The following is a 26,655-nucleotide window of genomic DNA, read 5'->3' as shown; positions in this document are numbered from 1 at the left end:
TTTTCTTTTTTTTCTTTTTGGGTGGGCTTCTCTGGCCCCCCTTTTTTATTTAGGCTTCTTTGGCCTTTCCTTTTTTTTTTATTTTTTTCATGGGGCAATGCTCTATAATGATGATTATCACACTTTTATTTAATTACAACTCAATATTACAACTCGATACTAGAACAAAGATATGACTCTATATGAATGCTTCCGACGGTGTACCGGGATGGGCAATGATCTAGCGTAGCAATGACATCAAAAAACGGACAAGCATGAAAACCTAATGCTAGCTATCTTACGATCATGCAAAGCAATATGAAAATAAATGCTCAAGTCATGTATATGATGATGATGGAAGTTGCATGGCAATATATCTCGGAATGGCTATGAAAATGCCATAATAGATAGGTATGGTGGCTGTTTTGAGGAAGATATAATGAGGCTTATGTGTGATAGAGCGTATCATATCACGGGGTTTCGATGCACCGGTGAAGTTTGCACCAAGTCTCGAGGTGAGAAAGGGCAATGCACGGTACCGAAGAGGCTAGCAATGATGGAAAGGTAAAAGTGCGTATAATCCATGGACTCACATTAGTCATAAAGAACTCATATACTTATTGCAAAAGTTTATTAGCCCTCGAAGGAAAGTACTACTACGCATGCCCCTAGGGGGATAGATTGGTAGGAAAAGACCATCGCTCGTCCCCGACTTCCACTCATAAGGAAGACAGTCAAAGAAACACCCCATGCTTCAAATTTGTCACACAACGGTTACCATACGTGCATGCTACGGGACTTGCAAACCTCAACACAGGTGTCTCTACAGTCCACAACCACCCACTGGCATGACTCTAATATCAACATCTTTATATCGCAAAACTATTGCAAGGGATCAAACATATCATATTCAGCAATCTACAAGTTTATGTAGGATTTTATGACTAACCATGTGAATGACCAATTTCTGTCATCTCTCTAAATTGATATAAGTGAAGCAAGAGAGTTTAATTCTTTCTAGAAAAGATACGCCCACACTCTAACAAATATAAGTGGCGGTTTTCTATATAAAGAGAAACAGGCAATCCAAACTTCAAATGATATAAGTGAAGCATATGTAGCATTCTATAAAGCCATACTCAAAAGATATAAGTGAAGTGCAAAGAGCATTCTATAAATCAACCAAGGACTATCTCATACCAGCATGGTGCATAAAAGAAAAATGAAAACTAAATGCAAAAGACGCTCCAAGGCTTGCACATAATGCATAAACGAAATGAATACGAAAATATACCGATACTTGTTGAAGTACTGTTGGTATGAGATATTACTACCCAAAAATATTACTACCCACATAATGCCCCTGTCTTGTGGCCACCCCGGACACCGTTTCGTGTTGATTTTACTACCCAAAAATCATAAATATTCCAAAAAAATCTCCGTCCATTTTTATCCCGTTTGGACTCCGTTTGATATTGGGTTTTTGCGAAACAAAAAACATGCAACAGGCAGGAACTGGCACTGGGCACTGGATCAATATGTTAATCCCAAAGATAGTATAAAAAGTTGCCAAAAGTATATAAAAGTTGAAGAATATTGGCATGGAACAATCAAAAATTATAAATACGACGGAGACGTATCACAGACCATGATGTCACATCGGATCCTCCTCTAGATTAATTGATCGTTCAAGGGCATGAACTTGTAGGGGCCCCAATAAGAGGCCTCGGAGGGGAAGCTGTATGTTTTCTTCCCATGAATGCACACTTGATTCCTCAACTCAACCTCGACAATGAAACTAAAGTCAAACTTGGCTTCCACATGCTTTTCTTCGCAGTCGAGATGGCAAACATAGAGAGAAACGAACTCGCCATGATTCATGTTTTCGCCATTAGAGATAGTACGCGATTGGACCAGCAACGTCCTTCCTTTAGCAATAAAATCATCTGCTCAATTTTAGCATGGAGGTAACAACTAATCATCGAAATTGAAACCTTTCGATCTCGGCTTTCACTCTTTGTCATAAGTAATTGCATGGTGTAAGCAGATCATTCACCAGACGGCACTCATTTTCAACAAACTATCACTATTAGGGAAAACCTTATACACATAATCTTAGCAGCAGCGCGGTACAAAAAGAGGCGCTACTTCTAACTTTCAGTAGCGCGGGTTCAAAACAAGCGCTACTACTAAAAGCGACCGACAGTACCCACCAACATCGGTTTAGCAGCAGCACGCTTGTGCCACACGCGCTACTGCTAAAGTAATTGAAGTAGCGCGCTTTTTTTTCTTGTCGCTACTGCTAATTTTGAAACTGACCACATGGCAGGACCCGCTTAGGAGTAGCGCGTGCGAGAGAAGCACGCTGCTGCTATGCTCTTAGTAGTAGCGTACTTAACAACCTGCGCTACTGCTAAGACGCAGCATAATGCCACCTTTTTCCGCCCCCTCCCCCTCCCCCATCTCCTCTCTTCCTCACTTTCCCCTACCTCCCACCTCCTCTCTTCCTCAATACTTCTCCCCCATTACTCTCCCTCTTCTACCTACATTTCCCTCTCTTTATTACTCCTAGCTAACTACACCACCTCCGTTAATGCATCTCCTTTCTTTTTTTCCTTCCCCCTCCACTAGTTGAAGTTGTCTCCTCCCAAATTAGCTAGCTAGGTAGATGTAGCATTGAGTGAAGTGACCTATGTGCCCCCTAACTAGATCTAGCTTTGTTAAGAAGAGCTTTGTCCACTTTTGATCTCCCTACTACATCATCATCTCTCCACCATGTGCTCGATCTCGAGATAGGTGTGCGATTAAAAATTCATACTTTTGCAAGAATGGAAATATGTGTATGTGTGTGCAATATGATAATAGGGTGATATGATGGAAATTGTGTATGTGGCATGATTTGACGCCGAATTATGCTTGTGAGTTACCTATGTTTTGCTGAAATGTCGATTTATTTTTGTTTCGTTGAATTCCGGGAAAACTCTAGATCTACATGTCCTATTTTTAGGGAAGGTCATACCGAATTTTTGTATGACTTTGATGCATGCACGCATTTTTATAATCAATTTGTTTATACCATGCATGCGTTCATGATGGTCAGTGGAACGATGGTGGACATGTGGTTGTGGTCGGTGGTGCAGGACATGAAAGAAAATAACCTGATAGAGGTTATATGTCTGTGTCGAAGATGCAAAGGAATAGTTTGGCTTGACCCCTATGATGAAGCTCGTGTTGAAGCGCACCTGCTGATGACTGGTTTCATGGATGGCTATACTCGGTGGATAATTGAAGATGAGGATGATGATGTTGAGGACGCCGACAGGGCAGGCAATAACGACACGGTGCAAGACGAAGAGATGATCGATAATGGCAGCGGGGAAGAGGCCGGACATGGTGGCGGAGAAGTGGTCGGACATGGCGACAGAGAGAAAGTGGACTCCACGCTGCAGAGTTCGTCGGTACTACGTTCAATCGTACGGGACCCTCATGTTCAAGCACTCCTTCGCAAGGAGACGAGTACTGAGAGAGCTGCTTCTAGAGAGGAGGCTAAGCTGCAGCAACTAGTGTTAGACTCGAACACTCCATTGTATGATGGTTGCAATCCTGAGGTGACCCGCTTGAGTTTCATGCTCCAACTCCTGAAGACGAAGGCTAAAAACAAATGGACCGACACTATCCTTGATGAGCATCTCAAGTACCTAAAGGATGTTCTTCCCGCGGGGAATCTATGTCCTACTAGTGTGGATGAGGCCAAGAAGATCGTGTGCCCTCTTGATCTGCCGCACGTTAGATACCATGCATGCATCAACGATTGCATAATTTATTGGAAGGAGCACGCGGAAAAAACAAGCTATCCAGTGTGCAATGCTTCTCGATACAAGAATGCCGTGAAGAAATGTACCCAGAAAGTTGTATGGTAATTACCGATCACTCCCCGTCTCCAGCGGTATTTCGTAGATCCCAAGGAAGCAAAGATAATGCACTGGCACGCGGAGAGGAAGAAGCCCGACGATGGAGATGATCTGAAACTGAGACACGTCAAGGATGGAAGCCAGTGGAGAGCGTTGAACGGCTTCTATCGGTATTTCGAATGTGATGCAAGGAACATCGTGCTCGGTGCGTGTACCGATGGCATGAATCCGTTCGGCAACCAGAACACCAACCATAGCACATGGCCCGTGTTTGTATGGATGTACAACCTCCCCCCTGGTTGTGCATGAAGTCGAAGTACATTCACATGAGCATGCTGATTCAAGGGCTGAAACAATCAGGAAATAATATTAATCTGTATCTAGGGCTACTTCAAGAGGAGTTAGACATGTTATGGAAAACACGGTCCAAGACATGGGACGCCAGCAAAGGCGAGTATTTCTACATGGGAGTCACGTTGATCACGACGGTGCACGACTATCTCAGTTATAGATATGTCGCAGTCCAGGTGTGCCATGGATATTGCGGATGCATGCGGTGCATGGATGATACGACGTCTCAGCAGCTAACGTCAAGGAAAGATGGCAGGTCTGGGAAAATCGTGCACATGGGGCATCAAAGATGGCTCGATCCGGACGGGCCGTGGAGAAACCGTGGAGATCTATTCAATGGTCACGCTGAGCATGGAGGACCTCCACGTAAGCGGAGCGGCGCCAAAATCAATGAGCTGTTGAAAAACTGGAACCAGTGCCCCACACCGGGAAAAACGATGAAAAAGGCGCCGGAGCCGCTGCTGAAGGTATGGAAGACGAGGTTTGTGTTCTGGGACTTGGAGTACTGGCACAAACTCGACACATCTCATTGCCTTGATCAAATGCATATCTGTAAGAATGTCCTTGAGAGGTTGCTCGTGACACTGATGAACATGCCAGATAAGACCAAGGATGGGCCGAAGGCAAGAAAAGACTTGCAAGATTTGAAGACCAGGGAAGATCTGCACATGCCGCCTCGTAAAAAGACAGACGAGACAGAGACAGAGATAGAGGCGTGGGAGAAGAAGGGCAAGAGAGTAAAGGAAGATGATTATTACCCCCCTCTTCTTGCTTCACCTTAAGTCAGGCTGAGATTGATCAATTCTTTAAGTGCCTTACCGGAGTCAAAGTTAGTTCCGGTTACTGTGGCAAGATAAGGAAATATCTAGACACGAACAAGAAAAGGTTCAGTGGGATGAAGTCCCATGACTGTCATGTGATGATGACACAGATACTACCTATTGCCCCTTAGAGGGATAATGGACAAGCATGTCCGTGACACGCTTATTGGTCTCTGCAACTTTTTCGACGTCATCTCTCGAAAGTCGATCAGTGTGAAGCAGCTCTGAAGGCTATAGGAAGAGATCATTGTGATACTAAATGAGCTTGAGATGTACTTTCCGCCTGTATTCTTTGACGTCATGGTGCATCTGTGTGTTCATATTATGGACGACATAATAGACCTGGGGCCGTCATTCCTACACAACATGATGTCGTTTGAGAGAATGAATGGGATCATCAAAGGATTCGTTCGTAACATGTCCCGTCTGGATGGAAGCATCGTCCAGGGCTATCTAACAAAAGAGTGCATCTCTTTCTGTGAGAATTTTCTATATGGCGCAGACCAGCCGCCTGTTGTTGGTTTGCCCATTAACAAGCACGATGGGAGGCTTGAAGGAGAAGGTCACTCCAAAGGTCGCAGGGAACTGCACGTGGCATACTCAGATTGACGCAACGACTTTGACAGAGCAAACTTGGTAGTGCTACAACACCTAGACGTGGTAGATCCTTTCGTGTCACTGCACAAAGAAATTATTGCAAAGAAGTATCGTGACCGAGGGGTATGATGGACGGATGTTGAAGTTACTAGAGCGCACAACTCCACTTTCCTACATTGGTTCAAAGAGTATATTATTGCTAATCCCCCGGAAGAGGGCTCTAAGAACGGATTGCTCATATATGCCTTAGCACATGGCCCCTCGCCCAACCTCATCACCTATCAGTCATACGATATCAATGGATACACGTTCGACACGGATGCCAAAGATATGTACAGTGATGATCTGAACTAAGGTGTGATGATGGAATTCACGACTGGCAGCGACAACGACGCAACTAAGAGATTTTACGGAAGGGTCGAGGAGATCTGGGAGCTTGACTACTTTGGAATGCACAACACGACGATGTTCCGTGTTAGATGGGCTAAGAATGTTGAAAGAGAAAACCGGTATTTCACTACCATGACTATACCCGACGCCAAGAGCGCTACCGTGAACGCTATCGCAAAAAACGAGCCATGGGTACATGCTAAGCGCGTGACACAATGCTACTTCATAACCGACCCGCGCAATCCCAGCTGTGTTGTCATGAGGACAGGCAAAAGGAACATCATTGGAATGGATGGAGTTGCCAACGAGGAAGACTACGATCAGTACGACAACCCAATGAGGGAAGATGACGATGACGATGAAGTATACATCAAAAGAAGAATCAATACTACATTATCTAAGAAAAATCGTAGTCCATGGAAAAGGAAAAGTCACAATGTGGGGCTCAATTATTCTTCAACGAACAAGAAGTGAAAGAAGGTCACTCAAAAATGAAAACGTCAAAGCTGAGGAACCTAATGTTATCGGTCAAATGATGCAATATATATGTTCCTATTTTGTATACACACTTAGCCATTATGCATGGGTCCAATGATGTAATATATATGTTCCTATTTCGTATACATACTTAACCGTCAAATGATGCAATATATATTGCCTTCCCTTCGTTCACTGTTCTCAGAAAAAAAAGTGAGAGAAGATAAAGGAAAAGAAAATAGAAAAAAACAAACAGGAAAACTGCTATAGGTATGGTTATATATAGCAGTAGAGCTTTTGTGAAAAAGAGCTACAACTAGTCAAGGTAGCAGTAGCGGTTTCCTTACAAAACTGCTATAGCTAAGTTAGCTATAGTGTGTTTGGTTTAAACGCGCTACTGCTATGTCCACTTAACCCTCAAAATCCTTCTCTCTTTGCTTCATCCCGCCTCTTTTCCCCCAAATCCCGACTCTCTCTTCCATTGTCCCGCCGCCGGAGCCCTGCCCTCGCCGCGCCACTGCGCTCGCCCCCAACCCTGGCGCTCGTCCCCGGCCCCGGCCCCGACCCCGACCCCCGGCTCCGGCCCCGGCGTTCGACCCCGACTCTGACCCCGACACCGGCCCCTCCCAACCTCGGCCGTCGTCGAGCCTGCACCCTCTGTGTAAGCCCCCCACCACTCCTCCTCTCTCTGCTAGCTAGGGTTCTTTGGTTAATTTACTTAGGTTTTAGTTAGGTAACTAGGTTAATTAGGTTATCGATTTAGTTATGAATTTAGCTAGGTTTTTTAGTTTAAGTAATTGTTACTATTTAAATTTTATAGTGCTAGTTAGTTAATTAGAATTAGTATTTAAGTTTATATGCAAATTTGAAGTGGACATGTGATATGTGGACATGTGATGTTTTGGACATGTTATATTTGGAATTTGGACATGTCATTTGACATGTGATGTTTTGGACATGTCATATCTGGAAAATGATGATTATGTGCAGGGTAAATGATCCGAGTGACCTATGTTACGCCGGAATATTGATTCATTTCCGTTCTAGTGAAATTCAGGTGCTCGATATGTCCATTTTTTAGCAAAGGTCATGCCGAAATTTTCCGTGAATTTTGGCATGACTTGTGCTAGATAGTAGGCATATCAAGTGCCAGGAGTTCCTGGAAAATGATGATACGTCTCCAATGTATCTATAATTTTTTATTGTTCCATACTATTATATTATTTGTTTTGGATGTTTAATGGGCTTTAATATGATCTTTTACATTATTTTTGGGACTAACCTATTAACCGGAGCCCCAGTGCCAGTTTCTGTTTTTTTTGCCTATTTAAGAGTTTTGCAGAAAAGGAATACCAAACGAAGTCCAAACGGAATGAAACCTTCGCGAGGATCTTTCTTGGACTGAAAGCAATCCAGAAGACTTGGAGTCGAAGTCTGGAACTCCACGAGGAAGCCACGAGGCAGGAGGGTGTGCCCAGGGGGGTAGGCGCGCCCCCACCCTCGTGGGCCCCTCGTAGCTCCACTGACGTACTTCTTTCGCCTATATATATTCTTATACCCTAGAAACATCAGGGGGAGCCAGGAAACCACTTTTCCACCGCCGCAACCTTCTGTACCCATGAGATCCCATCTTGGGGCCTTTTCCGGTGATCTGCCGAAGGGGGGATTGATCATGGAGGGCTTCTACATACACAACATTGCCTCTCCGATCAAGCATGAGTAGTTTACCATAGACCTCCGGGTCCATAGTTATTAGCTAGATGGCTTCTTCTCTCTCTTTGATTCTCAATACAAAGTTCTCCTCGATGTTCTTGGAGATCTATTCGATGTAATACTCTTTTATGATGTGTTTGCCGAGATCCGATGAATTTTGGATTTATGAACAAGATTATCTATGAATATTATTTGGTTCTTCTCTGAATTCTTATATGCATGATTTGATATCTTTGCAAGTCTCCTTGAATTATCGGTTTAGTTTGGCCTACTAGATTGATCTTTCTTGCAATGAGAGAAGTGCTTAGCTTTGGGTTCAATCTTGCGGTGTCCTTTCCCAGTGATAGTAGGGGCTGCAAGGCACGTATTTTATTGTTGCCATCAAGGATAAAAAGATGGGGTTTATATCATATTGCTTGATTTTATCCCTCTACATCATGTCATCTTGCTTAATGCGTTACTCCGTTCTTATGAACTTAATACTCTAGATGCATGCTGGATAGCGGTCGATGTGTGGAGTAATAGTAGTAGATGCAGAATCGTCTCGGTCTACTTGACACGGACGTGATGCCTATATTTATGATCATTGCCTTAGATATATTCATAACTATGCGCTTCTCTATCAATTGCTCGGCAGTAATTTGTTCACCCACCGTAATACATGCTATCTTGAGAGAAGCCACTAGTGAAACCTTTCCCCCCCGGGTCTCTTTCCTATTATATTACATCTCTTTTATTTACATCGCATATCATTTACTATTTTGGAATCTTTACTTTCCAATCTATACAACAAAAATACCAAAAATATTTACTTTACTATCTCTATTAGATCTCACTTTTGCGAGTGACCATGAAGGGATTGACAACCCCTTTATCACATTGGTTGCAAGGTTCTTGATTGTTTGTGCATGTACGAGGTAACTTGTACGTTGTCTCCTACTAGATTGACACCTTGGTTCTCAAAACTGAGGGAAATACTTACGCTACTTTGCTGCATCACCCTTTCTTCTTCAAGAGAAAACCAACGCATGCTCAAGAGGTAGCGAGAAGTATTTCTGGCGCTGTTGCCGGGGAGATCTACGCTAAGTCAAGACATACAAAGTACCCATCATAAACTCTTCTCCCTCGCATTACATTATTTTCCATTCGCCTCTCGTTCCTCTCCCCCACTTCTAAAATGATTTTCGAAAACCTTTGCCTTTTCTTCGCCCCTTTTCCGTTCGTCTCTTTTCGCTTGCTTCTTGTGTGCTTATGTGTTGGATTGATCGTTTGTCACGATGGCTCAAGATAATACTAAATTGTGTGACTTTTCCAATACCAACAACAATGATTTTATTAGCACTCCTATTGCTCCTACTACCAATGCTGAATCTTGTGAAATTAATACCGCTTTGTTGAATCTTGTTATGAAAGATCAATTTGTTGGCCTTCCTAGTGAAGATGCCGCTACCCATCTAAACAACTTTGTTGATTTGTGTGATATGCAAAAGAAGAAAGATGTGGATAATGATATTGTTAACTTGAAGCTATTTCTGTTTTCGCTTAGAGATCATGCTAAAACATGGTTCTCTTCTTTGCCTAAAAATAGTATTGATTCATGGAATAAGTGCAAAGATGCTTTTATCTCTATGTATTTTCCTCCCGCAAAGATAATCTCTCTTAGGAACGATATTATGAATTTTAAGAAACTTTATCATGATCATGTTGCACAAGCTTGGGGAGAGGATGAAATTAATGATACGTAATTGCCCTACACATGGTTTGAATTTGTGGATGATTATACAAAAAAATTATGCCGGATTGAATTTTGCTTCTAGAAAAGTTTTAGATTCAGCCGCGGGAGGCACTTTTATGGAAATCACTTTAGGAGAAGCCACTAAACTCCTAGACAATATTATGGTTAATTATTCTCAATGGAACACCGAAACATCCTCTAGTAAAAAAGTTCATGCGATTGAAGAGATTAATGTTTTGAGTGGAAAGATGGATGAACTTATGAAATTGTTTGCTAATAAAATTGTTTCTTTTGATCCTAATGATATGCCTTTGTCCACTTTAATTGAGAATAATAATGAATCTATGGATGTGAATTTTGTTGGTCGGAACAATTTTGGTAACAACGCGTATAGAGGAAACTTTAATTCTAGGCCGTTTCCTAGTAATTCCTCTAATAATTATGGTAATTCCTACAAAAACTCTTATGGAAATTTTAATAAGATTCCCTCTGATTTTTAGACTAGTGTTAAAGAATTTATAAGTTCGCAAAAGAATTTCAATGCTTTGGTTGAAGAAAAATTGCTTAAAATTGATGAGTTGGCTAGGAACGTGGATAGAATTTCTCTTGATGTTGATTCTTTGAAACTTAGATCTATTCCACCTAAGCGTGACATCAATGAGTCTCTCAAAGCCATGAGAATTTCCATTGATGAGTGCAAAGAAAGAACCGCTAGGATCCGTGCTAAAAAGATTGCTTTGTGAAAGCGTGTTCTTCTAGTTTTCATGATAATAATGATGAAGATCTAAAAGTGATTGATGAGACTCCTATTAAATCTTTGTTTTCCAATATGAATCTTGATAAAGATGGGACTGGAGATGAGTCAACTTTAGTGAAAAGGCATCCCAATGATTCGGAGTTTTTAGATCTTGATGCAAAAATTAATAAAAGTGGGATTGAAGAGGTCAAAAATTTACATAGCAACGAACTCACTATTTTTGATTTCAATGATAGATTGTATTTCCTTTTTGCAATCCGTATTAAATTCTCCTCATGCTTATAATAAAAATAAAGCTTTTACTAAACAAATCATTGATGCTTTAATGCAATCCTATGAAGAAAAGCTTGAACTAGAAGTTCCTATCCCTAGAAAACTTTATGATGAGTGGGAACCTACTATTAAAATTAAGATTAAAAATTATGAATGCTATGCTTTGTGTGATTTGGGTGGTAGTGTTTCCACGATTCCAAAAACCTTGTGTGATGTGCTAGGTTTCCGTGAATTTGATGATTGTTCTTTAAATTTGCATCTTGCAGATTCCACCATTAAGAAACCTATGGGAACGATTAATGATGTTGTTGTTTTTGCAAATAGGAATTATGTGCCCGTAGATTTCATTGTTCTTGATATAGATTGTAATCCTACATGTCCTATTATTCTTGGTAGACCTTTCCTTAGAACGATTGGTGCTATTATTGACATGAAAGAAGGAAATATTAGATTCCAATTTACGTTAAGGAAAGGATGGAACACTTTCGTAGGAAGAAAATTAAATTGCCTTATGAATCTATTATGAGAGCCACTTATGGATTGCAAACCAAAGATGACAATACCTAGATCTATTCTTGTTTTTATGCCTAGCTCATGAGATTTTCTGTTGAAGTTTTGTGTTGTGAAGTTTTCAAGTTTTTGGGTAAAGATTTGATGGATTTTGGAATAAGCAGTGGCAAGAGCCTAAGCTTGGGGATTCCCAAGGCACCCCAAGGTAAAATTCAAGGACAACCAAAAGCCTAAGCTTGGGGATGCCCCGGAAGGCATCCCCTCTTTCGTCTTCGTCTATCGATAACTTTACTTGAGGCTATATTTGTATTCACCACATGATATGTGTTTTGCTTGGAGCGTCTTGTATGATTTGAGACTTTGCTTTTTAGTTTACCACAATCATCCTTGCTGTACACACCTTTTGGGAGAGACACGCATGAATCAGAATTTATTAGAATACTCTATGTGCTTCACTTATATCTTTTGAGCTAGATAATTTTGCTCTAGTGCTTCACTTATATCTTTTTAGAGCACGGTGGTGGTTTTATTTTATAGAAATTATTGATCTCTAATGCTTCACTTATATTATTTTGAGAGTATTTTAGAACAGCATGGTAATTTTCTTTGGCTATAAAACTAGTCCTAATATGATGGGCATCCAAGATGGGTATAATAAAAACGTTCATATAAAGTACCTTGAATACTATGAGAAGTTTGATGCTTGATGATTGTTTTGAGATATGAGGATGGTGATATTAGAGTCATGCTAGTAGAGTAATTGTGAATTTGAGAAATACTTGCGTTAAATTTTGTGATTTCCGTAGCATGCACGTATGGTTAACCATTATGTGATGAAGTCGGAGCATGATTTATTTTTGATTGTCTTCCTTATGAGTGGCGGTCGGGGACGAGCGATGGTCTTTTCCTACCAATCTATCCCCCTAGGAGCATGCGTGTAGTACTTCGTTTCGATAACTAATAGATTTTGCAATAAGTATGTGAGTTATTTATGACTAATGTTGAGTCCATGGATTATACGCACTCTCACACTTCCACTGTTGCTAGCCTCTCTAGTACTGCGAAACTTTCGCCGGTACCATATACCCACCATTTACCTTCCTCTAAACAGCCACCATACCTACCTATTATGGCATTTCCATAGCCATTCCGAAATATGTTGCCTTGCAACTTTCCACCGTTCCGTTTATTATGACACGCTCCATCATTGTCATATTGCCTTGCATGATCATGTAGTTGACATCGTATTTGTGGCAAAGCCACCATTCATATTTTTTTCATACATGTCGCTCTTGATTCATTGCACATCCCGATACACCGCTGGAGGAATTCACATAGAGTCATATTTTTTTCTAAGTATCAAGTTGTAATTCTTGAGTGGTAAGTAAATAAAAGTGTGATGATCATCATTATTAGAGCATTGTCCCAGTGAGGAAAGGATGATGGAGACTATGATTCCCACACAAGTCGGGATGAGACTCCGGACGAAAAAAAAGGAGTCCAAAAAAAAGAGAGGGCCCAAAAAAATGAGAGAAAAAGAGAGAAGGGGCAATGCTACTATCCTTTTTCCACACTTATGCTTCAAAGTAGCACCATGATCTTCATGATAGAGATAAAGGCCAAAAAGAAAAAAAAGAAGGCCAAAGAAAAAAAAGGAGAAAAGAAAAAGAAAAAAAGAATGAGAGAAAAAGAGAGAAGGGACAATGCTACTATCTCTTTTCCACACTTGTGCTTCAAAATAGCACCATGATCTTCATGATAGAGAGTCTCATATGTTGTCACTTTCATATACTAGTGGGAATTTTCATTATAGAACTTGGCTTGTATATTCCAATGATGGGCTTCCTCAAAATGCCCTAGGTCTTCGTGAGCAAACAAGTTGGATGCACACCCACTTAGCTTCTTTTGTTGATCTTTCATACACTTATAGCTCTAGTGCATCCGTTGCATGACAATCCCTACTCACTCACATTGATATCTATTGATGGGAATCCCCATAGCCCGTTGATACGCCTAGTTGATGTGAGACTATCTTCTCCTTTTAGTCTTCTCCACAACCACCATTCTATTCCACCTATAGTGCTATGTCCATGGCTCACTAATGACCCAAAAGTATAGGGGGTCTATCGTAGTCCTTTCGATAAGTAAGAGTGTCGAACCTAACGAGGAGCAGAAGGAAATGACAAGCGGTTTTCAGTAAGGTATTCTCCGCAAGCACTGAAATTGTAGGTAACAGATAGTTTTGTGATAAGATAATTTGTAACGAGTAACAAGCAATGAAAGTAAATAAAGTGCAGCAAGGTGGCCCAATCCTTTTTGTAGCAAAGGACAAGCCTGGATGATTTCTTATAATGATAAAAGCGCTCCCGAGGACACATGGGAAGTATCGTCAAGCTAGTTTTCATCACGCTCATATGATTCACGTTCGGTACTTTGATAGTTTGATATGTGGGTGGACCAGTGCTTGGGTACTGTCCTTACTTGGACAAGCATCCCACTTATGATTAACCCCTATTGCAAGCATCCGCAACTACAAAAGAAGTATTAAGGTAAACCTACCCATAGCATGAAACATATGGATCCAAATCAGTCCCTTACGAAGCAACGCATAAACTAGGGTTTAAGCTTCTGTCACTCTAGCAACCCATCATCTACTTATTACTTCGCAATGCCTTCCTCTAGGCCCAAATAATGGTGAAGTGTCATGTAGTCGACGTTCACATAACACCACTAGAGGAGAGACACCATACATGTCATCAAAATATCGAACAAATACCAAATTCACATGACTACTAATAGCAAGACTTCACCCATGTCCTCAGGAACAAACATAACTACTCACAAAGCATATGCATGTTCATAATCAGAGGAGTATTAATATGCATTAAGGATCTGAACATATGATCTTCCACCGAATAAACCAACTAGCATCAACTACAAGGAGTAATCAACACTACTAGCAACCCACATGTACCAATTTGTGGTTTTGATACAAGATTGGATACAAGAGATGAACTAGGGTTTGGATAGGAGTGCTACGTCTTGAGCTAGCGTTGGTTTTCCCCGAAGAGGAGAGGGTGATGCAGCAAGTGTAGCGTAAGTATTTCCCTCAGTTTTTGAGAACCAAGGTATCAATCCAGTAGGAGGCTCCACCAAAGTCCCACGCGCCTACAAAAACAAACTAAGAACTTGCAACCAACGCAATAAAGGGGTTGTCAATCCCTTCATGGCCACTTGCGAAAGTGAGATCTAATAGAGATAGTATGATAAGATAAATATGTTTTTGGTATTTTATAATATAGATGCAAAAAGTAAAGATGCAAATAAAAGTAGATTGAAAGCAAATATGATAAGGGATAGACCCGGGGGCCATAGGTTTCACTAGAGGCTTCTCTCGAGAGCATAAGTATTACGGTGGGTGAACAAATTACTGTCGAGCAATTGATAGAAAATCGAATAATTATGACGTCATCTAGGCATGATCATGTATATAGGCATCACATCCATAACAAGTATACCGACTCCTACCTGCATCTACTACTATTACTCCACACATCGACCGCTATCCAGCATGCATCTAGAGTATTAAGTTCATAAGAACAGAGCAACGCATTAAGCAAGATGACATGATGTAGAGGGATAAACTCATGCAATATGATATAAACCCCATCTTGTTATCCTCGATGGCAACAATACAATACGTGTCTTGCAACCCTTTCTGTCACTGGGTAAGAACACCGCAAGATTGAACCCAAAGCTAAGCACTTCTCCCATGGCAAGAAAGATCAATCTAGTAGGCCAAACCAAACCGATAATTCAAAGAGACTTGCAAAGATAACTTAATCATACATAAAAGAATTCAGAGAAGATTCAATTAATATCCATAGATAAATCTGATCATAAACTCACAATTCATCGGATCTCGACAAACACACCGCAAAAAGATATTACATCAAATAGATCTCCACAAGAGAGGGGAAGAACATTGTATTGAGATCCAAAAAGAGAGAAGAAGCCATCTAGCTAATAACTATGGACCCGTAGGTCTGTGGTAAACTACTCACAACTCATAGGAGGGGCAAGGATGTTGATGTGGAGGCCCTCCGTGGTTGATTCCCCCTCCAGCAGAGTGCCGACGAAGGCTCCAAGATGGGATATCGCGGATATAGAAGCTTACGATGGTGGAAATTGTGTTTCGTGGTGCCCCTGGATGTTTTCGGGGTTCGTAGGTATATATAGGAGGAAGAGGTACGTCGGTGGACGCCCGAGGGTCCCACGAGACAGGGGGCGTGCCCTACAGGGGGGGGGGCGCCCTCCTATCTCGTGGAGGCTCCGGCTGTTTCTTGACTTGCACTCCAAGCTCTCCGGATCTTGTTTGTTCCAAAAATCATGCTCCCGAAGGTTTCATTCCGTTTGGACTCCGTTTGATATTCCTTTTCTTTGAAATACTGAAGTAGGCAAAAAAACAGCAATATGGGCTGGGCCTACGGTTAGTAGGTTAGTCCCAAAAATGATAATAATGTATAAAATAAAGCCCATAAACATCCAAAACAGGTAATATAATAGCATGGAACAATAAAAAATTATAGATATGTTGGAGACGTATCAAGCATCCCCAAGCTTAATTCCTGCTCGTCCTCGAGTAGGTAAATGAGAAAAAAAGAATTTTTGATGTGGAATGCTACCTAGCATAATTCTCAATGTAATTTTCTTTAATGTGGCATGAATGTTCAGATCCAAATAATACAAAATAAAATTTTATATTGACATAAGAAATAGTAATACTTCAAGCATACTAAGAAAAGTAATCATGTCTTCTCAAAATAACATGGCCAAAGAAAGTTATCCCTACAAAATCATATAGTCTGGCTATGCTTCATCTTCATCACACAAAGTATTTAATCATGCACAACCCCGATGACGAGCCAAGCAATTGTTTCATACTTTAATAATCTCAAACTCTTTCAACTTTCACGCAATACATGAGCGTGAGCCATGGACATAGCACTATATGTGGAATAGAACGGTGGTTGTGGAGAAAAAAAAGGAGAAGATGGTCTCACATCAACTAGGTGTATCAACGGGCTATGGAGATTCCCATTAATAGATATCAATGTGAGTGAGTAGGGATTGCCATGCAACGGATGCACTAGAGCTATAAATGTATGAAAGCTCAACAAAAGAAAACTAGTGGGTGTGCATCCAACTTGCTTGCTCAGGAAGACCTAGGGCATTTTGAGGAAGCCCATCATTGGAATATACAAGCCAAGTTCTATAGTGAAAAATTCTCACTAGTATATGAAAGTGACAACATATGAGACTCTCTATCATGAAGATCATGGTGCTATTTTGAAGCACAAGTGTGGAAAAGAGATAGTAGCATTGTCCCTTCTCTCTTTTTCTCTCATTCTTTTTTTTCTTTTCTCCTTTTTTCTTTGGCCTTCTTTTTTTCTTTTTGGCCTTTATCTTTTTTCCCTTTTTTTGTAAAGTCCGAAGTCTCATCCCGACTTGTGGGGGAATCATAGCCTTCATCATCCTTTCCTCACTAGGACAATGCTCTAATAATGGAGATCATCACAGTTTTACAACTCAAAGATTACAACTAAAGGCTAGAACAAGATATTACTCTATGTGAATGCCTCCGACGGTATACCGGGATATGCAATGAATCAAGAGCTACATGTATGGAGATTATGATGGTGGCTTTGCCACAAATACGATGTCAACTACATGATCATGCAAAGAGCAATATGACAATGATGAAACGTGTCATAATAAACGGAACGGTGGAAAGTTGCATGGCAATATATCTCGGAATGGCTATGGAAATGCCATAATAGGTAGGTATGGTGTCTGTTTTGAGGGAGGTATATGGTGGGTGTATGGTACCGGCGAAAGTTGCATGATACAAGAGAGGCTAGCAATAATGGAGGGGTGAAAGGGTGCGTATAATCCATGGACTCAACATTAGTCAAAAGAACTCATATACTTGTTGTAAAAAATTAGAAGTCATCAAAAACCAAAGCACTACGCACATGCTCCTAGGGGGATAGATTGGTAGGAAAAGACCATCGCTCGTCCCCGACTGCCACTCATAAGGAAGGCATTCAATAAGTAAAATTGTGCTCCAACTTCATCACAAAGCGGTTCACCATACGTGCATGCTACGGGAATCACAAACTTCAACACAAGCATTCTTTAAATTCATAATCACCCAACTAGCATGACTTTAATATCACTACCTCCATATCTCAAAACAATTATCAAGCATCAAATTGATCATAGCATCCAATTCACATCCTATGATAGTTTTTATTATACCCAACTTGGATGCTCATCATTCTAGGACCAAATTATAACCATAGCAAATACCATGCTGTTCTAAAAGACTCTCAAAATAATATAAGTGAAGCATGAGAGACTAGCAATTTCTTCAAAATTAATCCACCACCATGCTCTCAAAGATATAAGTGAAGCACTAGAGCAAAAACTATCAAGCTCAAAAGATATAAGTGAAGCACATAGAGTATTCTAGCAAATTCTAATCAAATAGGCTTCTCCCAAAAGGTGTGTTACAGCAAGGATGAATGTGGTAAACTAACAAGCAAAGACCAATGTAATACACGACGCTGCAAGCAAAACACATATCATGTGGCGAATAAAAATATAGCTCCAAGTAAAGTTACCAATGAACGAAGACGAAAGAGGGGATGCCTTCCCGGGGCATCCCCAAGTTTAGGCTTTTGTATATTCTTGAATATCTTGGGGTGACTTAGTCATCCCCAAGCTTAGGCTCTTGCCACTCTTTGTTCCATAGTCCATAAAAGCTTTACCCAAAACTTGAAAACTTCACAACACAAAACTCAACAGGAAATCTTATAAGCTCCGTTAGTGAAAGAAAACAAAACCACCACATAAGATACTGCAATGAACTCATTATTTATTTATTTTGGTGTTAAACCTACTGTATTCCAACTTCCTTATGGTTTATAAACTAATTTACTAGCCATAGATGCATTGAAATAAGCAAACAACACACAAAAACAGAATCTGTCAAAAACAGAACAGTCTGTAGAAATCTGTAACCAACACAAACTTATGGAACTCTAAAAATCCTACCCAAATAGGACATACTGGAAAATTTGTTTATTCATCAGCAGCAAAAAGAATCAATGAAAAAGCAGGTTTCTGTGATTTATTGAATTTTTGGTCGTGAGTGCAAAGTTTCTGTTTTTCAGCAGAATCAAATCAACCATCATCATAGTTTATCCTATAGGTTCTACTTGGCACAAACACTAAACAAAAGATAAAAACACATATAAACAGAAAGTAGAAACAAAATTTAACACTAAACAGGAACAAAAACAAAGAACATAAAGAAAATTGGGTTGCCTCCCAACTAGCGCTATCGTTTAACGCCCCTAGCTAGGCATAAAAGCGAAGATAGATCTAACGAGTGCCATCTTTGGCACTTGATTCATAAGTAGCACGCATGATAGATTCATAAGGTAATTTGACTTTCTTTCTTGGAAAGTGCTCCATGCCTTTCTTTAAGGGAAATTTGAATCTAATGTTCCCTTCTTTCATATCGATAATCGCACCAATCGTTTTAAGGAAAGGTCTACAAAGAATAATAGGGCAAGAAAGATTGCAATCTATATCAAGAACGATAAAATCTACGGGCACCAAATTTCTATTTGCAACAATAAGAACATCATTGATCCTTCCCATAGGCTTTTTAATGGTGGAATCCGCAAGGTGCAAATTTAACGAACAATCATCAAGATCATGGAAATCTAGAATATCACATAAAGTATTCGGAATTGTGGAAACACTAGCACCCAAATCACACAAAGCAAAACACTGAAAATCTTTAATTCTAATCTTTATAGTAGGTTCCCACTCATCATTAAGTTTTCTCGGTATAGAAACTTCCAAATTAAGTTTTTCATCATAAGATTGCATCAAGGCATCAACAATATGTTTGGTAAAAGCTTTGTTTTGACTATAAGCATGAGGAGAATTAACAACGGATTGCAACAAGGAAATACAACCTTTTAAAGAGCAATTATCATAGTCAAATTCCTTGAAATCCGAGATAGTAGGTTCAACATTATTATAAGTTGAGGATTCTCCGATCTCTCTTTTACCAAATTTAGCATTGAGATCTAAAGACTCCGAATTCTTGGGACGCCTTTTAGGAAAAGTTGATTCATCATCAGTCCCATAATCATCAAAATTCATATTGCAAAACATAGATCTAATAGGAGACACATCAATAACTTTAAGATCCTCATCATTATTTTCACGGAAACTAGAAGAACATGCTTTTATAAAGCTATCTTTCTTAGCATGCAATCTAGCGGTTCTTTCCTTGCACTCGTCAATGGAAATTCTCATCACTTTGAGAGACTCATTGATATCATGCTTAGGAGGAGAAGGTCTAAGTTTAAGAGAATCAACATCAAGCGAAAGCCTATCAACGTTCCTAGCCAAATCATCAACTTTGAGCAATTTTTCTTCAAGCAAAGCATTAAAATTCTTTTGAGAAATCATAAATTCTTTCACACTATTCTCAAAATCATAGAGCATATTATTAAAATTACCATAAGAATTATTTTAGGAATTTCCATAATTATTAGAGGAATTACTAGGGAACGGTCTAGCATTAAAATTTCCTCTATAAGCATTGTTTCCAAAACTATTCCTACCAACAAAATTCACATCCATAGATTCATTGTTATTCTCAATCAAGGAAGACAAAGGCATATCATTAGGATCAAGAGGAGTATTTTTAGTAGCAAACATCTTCATAAGTTCATCCATCTTTCCACTCAAAACATTGATTTCTTCTATCGCATGCACTTTTTTACTAGAAGATCTTTCGGTGTGCCATTGAGAATAATTAGCCATAATATTATCAAGAAGTTTTGTAGCATCTCCTAACGTGATTTCCATAAAGGTGCCTCCTGCGGCCGAATCTAAGAGATTTCTAGAAGCAAAGTTCAAACCGTCATAAAATTTTTGTATGATCATCCATAAATTCAAACCATGAGTAGGGCAATTGCGAAGCATCAATTTCATTCTTTCCCAAGATTGGGCAACATGCTCATGATCAAGTTGTTTAAAATTCATAATATCATTCCTAAGAGTGATGATCTTAGCGGGAGGAAAATACTTAGAGATAAAAGCATCTTTGCGCTTGTTCCAAGAATCAATACTATTTTTAGGCAAAGACGAAAACCAAATTTTAGCACGATCTCTAACTGAAAACGGAAATAACTTCTTTGACAATATTTTTATCCATATCTTTCTTCTTTTGCATATCACACAAATCAACAAAATTGTTTAGATGAGTAGCGGCATCTTCACTAGGAAGGCCGGCGAATTGATCTTTCATAACAAGATTCAGCAAAGCAACATTGATTTCACAAGACTCAACATCATTAAGAGGAGCAATTGGAGTACTAAGGAAATCATTATTATTGGTATTCGATAAATCACACAATTTGGTATTATCTTGCGCCATGGCAACAAGTAATCCAACACACAAGCAAAAAGAAAAACGGCAAGCAAAAAGAGAGGAGGAGATTGGGAAAGAGAGGGCGAATAAAATGGCAAGGGTGAAGTGGGGGAGAGGAAAACGAGAGGCAAATGGCAAATAATGTAAATGCGAGGGAGATAGGTTTGTGATAGGTACTTGGTATGTCTTAACTTGAGCGAAGACATCCCCGGCAACGGCGCCAGAAATCCTTATTGCTACGTCTTGAGCTAGCGTTGGTTTTCCCCGAAGAGGAGACGGTGATACAAAAAGTGTAGCGTAAGTATTTCCCTCAGTTTTTGAGAACCAAGGTATCAATCCAGTAGGAGGCTCCTCCAAAGTCCCACGCGCCTACACAAACAAACTGAGAACTCGCAACCAACGCAATAAAAGGGTTGTCAATCCCTTCACGGCCACTTGCGAAAGTGAGATCTGATAGAAATAGTATGAAAAGATAAATATGTTTTTGGTATTTTATAATATAGATGCAAAAAGTAAAGATGCAAATAAAAGTAGATTGAAAGCAAATATGATAAGGGATAGACCCGGGGGCCATAGGTTTCACTAGAGGCTTCTCTCGAGAGCATAAGTATTACAGTGGGTGAACAAATTACTGTCGAGCAATTGATAGAAAATCGAATAATTATGACGTTATCTAGGCATGATCATGTATATAGGCATCACATCCATAACAAGTAGACCGACTCCTACCTGCATCTACTACTATTACTCCACACATCAACCGCTATCCAGCATGCATCTAGAGTATTAAGTTCATAAGAACAGAGCAACGCATTAAGCAAGATGACATGATGTAGAGGGATAAACTCATGCAATATGATATAAACCCCATCTTGTTATCCTCGATGGCAACAATACAATACGTGTCTTGCAACCCTTTCTGTCACTGGGTAAGAACACCGCAAGATTGAACCCAAAGCTAAGCACTTCTCCCATGGCAAGAAAGATCAATCTAGTAGGCCAAACCAAACCGATAATTCAAAGAGACTTGCAAAGATAACTTAATCATACATAAAAGAATTCAGAGAAGATTCAATTAATATCCATAGATAAATCTGATCATAAACTCACAATTCATCGGATCTCGACAAACACACCGCAAAAAGATATTACATCAAATAGATCTCCACAAGAGAGGGGAAGAACATTGTATTGAGATCCAAAAAGAGAGAAGAAGCCATCTAGCTAATAACTATGGACCCGTAGGTCTGTGGTAAACTACTCACAACTCATAGGTGGGGCAAGGATGTTGATGTAGAGGCCCACCGTGGTCGATTCCCCCTCCGACAGAGTGCCGGCGAAGGCTCCAAGATGGGATCTCGCGGATACAGAAGGTTACGGTGGTGGAAATTGTGTTTTGTGGTGCCCCTGGATGTTTTCGGGGTCCATAGGTATATATAGGAGGAAGAGGTATGTCGGTGGACGCCCAAGGGTCCCACGAGACAGGGGGCACGCCCTACAGGAGGGGCGCCCTCCTATCTCTTGGAGGCTCCGGTTGTTTCTTGACTTGCACTCCAAGCTCTCCGAATCTTGTTCATTCCAAAAATCACGCTCCTGAAGGTTTCATTCCGTTTGGACTTGATATTCCTTTTCTTCGAAATACTGAAATTGGCAAAAAAAACAACAATATGGGCTGGGCCTCCGGTTAGTAGGTTAGTCCCAAAAATGATAATAATGTATAAAATGAAGCCCATAAACATCCAAAACAGGTAATATAATAGCATGGAACAATAAAAAATTATAGATACGTTGGAGACGTATCAAGGAGGTGGTGCTGGTGAAGATGTTGATGGAGATTGACCCCCTCCCGATGAGAGGATCGTTGGTGATGATGATGGTGATGATTTCCCCCTCTCGGAGGGAAGTTTCCCCGGCAGAACAGCTCCGCCGGCGCCCTAGATTGGTTCCACCAAGGTTACGCCTCGTGGCGGCGGAGTTTCGTCCCGTGAGCTTGCTTATGATTTTTTTCCAGGATAAGAGACTTCATATAGCAGAACATGGGCACCGGAGGGCCACTAGGGGGCCCAAGAGACGGGGGGCGCGCCCAGTAGGGGGGGGGCGAGCCCCCCACCCTCCTGGCCAGGGTGTGGGCCCCCTCTGGTACTTTCTTTGCTCATTAATTCTTATTAATTCCAAAAATGACTTTCGTGGAGTTTCCGGACTTTTGGAGCTATGCAGAATAGATTTCCAATATTTTCTCCCCTTTCAGCCAGAATCCCAGCTGCCGGCATTCTCCCTCTTCATGATAAACCTTGTAATATAAGAGAGAATAGCCATAAGTATTGTGACATAATGTGAAATAACAGCCCATAATGCAATAAATATTGATATAAAAGCATGATGCAAAATGGACGTATCAACTCCCCCAAGCTTAGACCTTGCTTGTCCTCAAGCGGAAGCCGAAATCAAAAAATATGTCCACATGTTTGGAGATAGAGGCGTCAATAAAAATAAAATACGAACATGAGGGCATCATGATCATTCTTATAACAGCAGCATATATAGATTTTGTCATATGATTTCTTATGCTCAAGTAACAATCTATTCACAATGTCAAGTATGGAACATAAACTTCATTGGGAACTAACAAACTATAATCGCAGTCATTGAAGCAATTGCAATTTATCATAACATCAGAAAGAGTCAAGAATAGAGCTTTTCAGCAAGTCCACATACTCAACTATCATATAGTCTTCTACAATTGCTCACACTCACGCAATACTTATGGTTATGGAGTTTTAATAGGACACTGAGAAAGATAGGGGCTTATAGTGTTGCCTCCCAACGTTTTACCTCAAGGGTAGTGTCAACAATAATAGTTCATGCTAACGAACATCCAATTGGATATATGTATCAGGATCTTTCCAACACGAGGTGCTTGCCAAAGGATAAAATGAAAAAGGGGAAGGTGTGGGAGTCACCTTCACTCTTGCATAAGGTAAAGGACATAAGTAAAAGATAGGCCCTCCGCAGAGGGAAGCAGAGGTTGTCATGTGCTTTTAGGGTTGGATACACAAAATCTTAATGCAAAAGAACGTCACTTTATATTGCCACTTGTATATGGACCTTTATTATGTAGTCTGTCGCTTTTATTGCTTCCATAACAAGATCGTATAAAGCTTATTTTCTTTGCACTAATAAGTCATGCATATTTAGAGAGCAATTTTATTGCTTGCAACATGACAACTTACTTGAAGGATCTTACTCAATCCATAGGTAGGTACGGTGGACTCTCATGGAAAAACTAGGTTTAAGGATATTTGGAAGCACAAGTAGTATCTCTACTTGGTTCTAGGAATTTTTGGCTAGCATGAGGGGGAAAGACAAGCTCAACACGTTTGAATGATCCATGACAATATACTTTAACTGAGATGTAAGAAAACATAAACCATTATGTTGTCTTCCTTGTCCAACATCAACTCTTTAGCATGTCATACTTTAATGAGTGCTCACAATTATAAAATATGTCCAAGATAGTATATTTATATGTGAAAACCTCTTTTTCTTTATTACTTCCTATTAATTGCAACGATGACCAAAGCTATGTTTGTCAACTCTCAACAACCTTTATGCCTCATACTCTTTATATGTGAAGTCATTACTATCCATAAGATCAATATGGACTCTTTTATTCTTTTTATTTTTTTACTTCCTCAAGATCAAAGCAGAATAGCAAAGCCCTTGACTCAACTAATCTTTCTTATAGATAGCTCACTGACTCGATTACATAAAGAGATCACATAGCAAAACTCAAAACTAATTCATACCAAAACTTCAATCTACTAGATCAAGATATTACTAAATGGATCGAACTAAGTAAAACGGTAATGATAGGAATGTGATGGTGATACGATACCGGGGCACCTCCCCCAAGCTTGGCAGTTGCCAAGGGGAGTGCCCATACCCATGTGATTATGTCCTCGGAGGTGGTGAAGTAGGAGTTGTCGATGATGTAGGATTGTCGTCCATCTTCCAAGGCATTGGTTCACCATCATAAAAGGATGATCGAGTCTCCGGGATCCTCAAATCTGCAGCCAAATTCATCCTCTTGAATCTATATTCATACTCACAGTTTTGGTTTTGCAGGTCATAGATCTGAGCTTGGAGGTGCTCGATTTTCTCTTGAAGCTTGAAGATGGTCTCCCTAATGATCTTGGCATCCAGCTTATGGTTGTTGGTGAACTCCGTGATCATCATCTAGTTGGCGTTGAGTCCACGCTCCACCATCCCTTCGCACTTCAAAACTTGTTGCTCCATGGCCTCGAGCTTTGTCTACATGCTTCCGATACGCCTTGGTCCCTCCACATCACGGATGTGCAGCACCCCCTCATGCACCTCAATAGATTCAGGTTGTTGCAGCACCTCCGCGAGATAGGGGTTGATAACCCTCTCGAAAAACTTGTCCTTGGGAGCGCTTGGAGACGTTATAGTGCTCTAGATCTGTCAGAAAAATAGCTCGAAACGAAAATAGAGGATTTTTGCGTGATACGGTGGTCAAAACTTTAGGGAGATTATATAATGGATTTTTACCGACCAAAAAAAGTAACGTGCAAGAAAACGGAGTCCGGGAGGCACACGAGGTGTCCACGAGACAGGGGGGCGGGCCCAGTAGGGGGGGGGGCGCCCTCCACCCTCGTGGAGGCCTCGTGTCCTTCCCGGATTACTTCTTGCTTTCCAAAATTCTTAAATATTCCAAAACTGAGAAAAAATGCCATTAGAATTGTTTTGGAGTCGGTTTACTTACTGTACCTCATACCTATTCCTTTTCAGAGTCTGAAACATTCTGGAAAGTGTCCCTTATGTATTCCTCCGGGGTACGGTCTCAATAATATTAGTTTCAACATTGATAGGATTACCTGAGATATAATGTTTGATTATTTGACCGTTCACCACCCTCGAACTTGTGCCTTTGAAGTTGTTGATTTTTATGGCACCGGAACGATAGACCTCCTCGATAACGTAAGGACCTTCCCATTTAGAGAGAAGTTTTCCTGCAAAAAATCTTAAACGAGAGTTGAATAGCAACACATAATCACCTACGTTAAATTCTCGCTTTTGTATCCTTTTGTCATGCCATCTTTTAACTTTTTCCTTGAAAAGCTTGGCATTCTCATAGGCCTGGGTTCTCCATTAATCGAGTGAGCTAATATCAAATAACCTCTTCTCACCGGCAAGTTTGAAGTCATAGTTGAGCTCTTTAATAGCCCAGTATGCTTTATGTTCAAGTTCAAGAGGTAAGTGACATGCTTTTCCATAAACCATATTATACGGAGACATGCCCTTAGGGTTTTTATATGCAGTTCTATAGGCCCATAATGCATCATCAAGTTTCTTGGACCAATTTTTTCTAGACCTATTAACAGTCTTTTGCAAAATTAATTTGAGCTCTCTATTGCTCAACTCTACTTGACCACTAGACTGTGGGTGATAAGGAGATGCAATTCTACGATTAACATCATACTTAGCAAGCATTTTACGAAAAGCACCATGAATAAAATGTGAACCACCATCAGTCATGAGATATCTAGGAACTCCAAACCTCGGAAAAATAACTTCTTTAAGCATCTTAATAGAGGTGT

The 26,655-nt window shown here is 40.3% G+C and overlaps 1 pseudogene; it reads right to left on the bottom strand.

Moving 5' to 3' along the window:
* Nucleotides 1–26,655, bottom strand: part of LOC119321592 — a 70,632-nt pseudogene that overhangs the window by 4,686 nt on the left and 39,291 nt on the right.

Source organism: Triticum dicoccoides, chromosome 6B (assembly GCF_002162155.2).
Source record: "Triticum dicoccoides isolate Atlit2015 ecotype Zavitan chromosome 6B, WEW_v2.0, whole genome shotgun sequence".
NCBI classification, from domain to species: Eukaryota; Viridiplantae; Streptophyta; class Magnoliopsida; order Poales; family Poaceae; genus Triticum; species Triticum dicoccoides.
Note: the sequence above shows the minus strand (reverse complement) of the source record. Positions and strands in the feature narration are given on the sequence as shown.